The 2,662-nt window shown below is 37.7% G+C and overlaps 1 long non-coding RNA gene across 1 annotated transcript; it reads right to left on the reverse strand.

Moving 5' to 3' along the window:
• Positions 1 to 231: 231 nt before the first annotated feature.
• LOC122006233 lies at positions 232 to 2,341 on the reverse strand. Its single transcript, XR_006118656.1, has 2 exons — positions 1,306 to 2,341; positions 232 to 494 (listed from the first exon to the last, which is right to left on the reverse strand). It is a non-coding gene; the product is annotated as an uncharacterized LOC122006233 (long non-coding RNA).
• Positions 2,342 to 2,662: the final 321 nt, after the last annotated feature.

Raw genomic sequence — 2,662 nt, forward strand, 5'->3', positions numbered from 1 at the left:
TTTAATATACAATTTTCTAACATTCAAAAATAATATCTATAACATTCTGAAGAAATTTCATAAGCAACAAACAAAATTTCACAAGCAACCAACAAAATGATAACACTATTAAAATAAAGGTAGAACAATATAACACAAGATTTTCTAATCTGTTATGACTGTTGAACTTTTGCTCCTGATCTGTTTCAAGGACCGTAGCGCTGCTACGGTGCTCTTCATGTATAAGCTCTACATATATTTAATCTCCTCCAACTCCGGAACCCTCCCACCTGATTGTGCCGGCTTTGGTACTCCATTTTGTCCGTCGCATTCTGCTGAAATTGACAGGTTGTTGCTGGGGAAGAGGTGGTCGAGCATAGCCACACACTCCTTCACGAGTTTGTATATATAGGAGATCAGTTGTAAAGAATGGCTATGCAACACCTTTTCGATGAAGGGCTGCCTGATAAGTGCTTCTGTTTTCTTGTCATACTTCTTCAGTATTTTCACTAGACCTGAATTCATCACAACAAGAATAATAAACCATCTAAATGAGTGCACAAATTTAAAAAAAAAAAGAACCAGAAGAAAGGACAGAACAATTAATCAATAACACTTAGATAATTGTAAACTATAATTAGGCTTTGATCATGACTATGCTAACATGAGTTTCCTTGTTAACAAATTGAGAAATAATTGTTTGGAGAAATTAACAAACAAGACATGCAATATCTAAAACAAATGGGAGAGTTTGATACCTAAATAAAATCAACCTTGTTCAGTCAATGTAAAATCAGTTAAACTGCATTGGTAGTAGGCAAATAACATAAAATTTTCTGTTGTGGAAGTTATAATGAGAGTGGATTGATTGTTTCACCAATGACGAGAAATATTACTGTGTGATTTGAAGAAGAAATCCAAACATCTATTCTGCTGAATGCTAATTTATCATAACCTAGCAAAACAAATTTACCAAGCTACTCCAACGCCCTTCTTAATCAATCTGATCAATTAGTAAACATGATTGTAGAATAAAACCCATAAATTGCCTCTGAAGCGAAAGTGCTAAGTTTATACTGGACTGAATGTAATTCATACACCATATGGATTATTTGCAATGAAAATTACAAGCTCCAAAAAAAAAACAAAGGTTTGGAACATAAAGGGATATCAATCCATCACAACTTAGATTGTTTGGAGGATCCACAGAAGTGTATTAATTTACATGTTAGAATACTGAAAATAAGCTACAGTGAAATCTTTAATGTGTACCATGGACTACATAAGAATGGATCAAGAAAAAGTTGAATTCTTACGAAAACCTACCCGTGTAGTTAATTACGTGATCTTCTCCTTAGCCTTTACTTTCCTATGAACATTCTTCCTTGATAGTGATCTTCAAAATTATATTAATTGTCAAGATGCATGCTATAAAACTGTTCAAACAATCACTTAGATAAAGCACAAACAATCACTTTGTTTGTGCTTCAAGATCCTACAAAGATTGAATTGCACATGGCAAAGATGTCGTCAGCCTGCAAACTTCTCGCTTAAATCTATTTCCAAACATGAAATACTAGTAGCGATATTGAAACTAAGCATGTAATGAAACTAAGCATGGAATGTAACTTAGAGCATTAAAGAAAGCTAATCTACCCTAGCCTAATTGCATTCAAATGAAGAACAAAACTTATAGCAATTGCAAAAGATAAGACAAGCAAACATTAAGTGAAATAAAGTGCACAAATTTAAACCTACTGTTGAAAGAAACATTTTGTCGAACACCTTATGAGCATAAATCGAAATGACATGAGTACGTGCAAATCTAAAACAAGGGAGAACAACTCAATACAAGCATCAAATAATCAACTAAAAGAAACATCACTATCAATTCGAATCAAGTGAAGAAACTGCAACAAACAAAAGCTGTCCAGATCTGTTGAAGAATTGCTGATCGAACTTGAAGACTGCCGTGGAAGAAAAGGTGGAGTTGTGACTAGCCAAATCTGGTCTGGATGAAGGAAGTAGTGCTGGAATTGAAGTCTACTGTGCTGACCAAATCTGGAGAAGATGTTGCTGCTCGAACTCAAAACTCGGAGGAATGAAGTCGCCTGTTGAATCTGTCGCGAACCCTAGCCCGTGCGAGGAAGAAATGCCGCGAACACAGAGGACGTCGCGAACAGAGAGAAGACTGAGCGGTAGAGGCAAAATTCCTTGGCTGCGGTGTGAATAGAAGAAGGAAGGAGATGGTGTCGGGCCGGCAGCGGTGGTTGAGTGGAGGTGGTCGCCGGCCGCCGGCCGTCGGTGAAGGAGAAGAAACGACAGTCGCGTGAGAAGGAGCCGAACGGGAGAAGATGCGATGCCCCCCATCAGAAATGCTTGCTTTGTGGATTTATTCCCCCAAATCCGATCCGACGGTCCTGATCAACCCAGATCCGAAGGAGTGGCTGAGATCAAATTTGAGTGAATGGTTGAGATCAACTGAAACCCATTGAATGGTCCGGATGGCTAGATCAAGATGAGCGGCTCAGATCACACCAGATCTACACAGATTGGCCAAAATCAACCAGATCTTGATGAACGGTTAGAATTAATCAATCTTTCATTTAATTTGCTTCAGATTTGATCCAATGGCTCAAATTTCTTCAGATTGGACTTCTCATTGACTCAAGTCTTTAGGTTC

Source organism: Zingiber officinale, chromosome 7B (assembly GCF_018446385.1).
Source record: "Zingiber officinale cultivar Zhangliang chromosome 7B, Zo_v1.1, whole genome shotgun sequence".
Taxonomy (NCBI): Eukaryota; Viridiplantae; Streptophyta; class Magnoliopsida; order Zingiberales; family Zingiberaceae; genus Zingiber; species Zingiber officinale.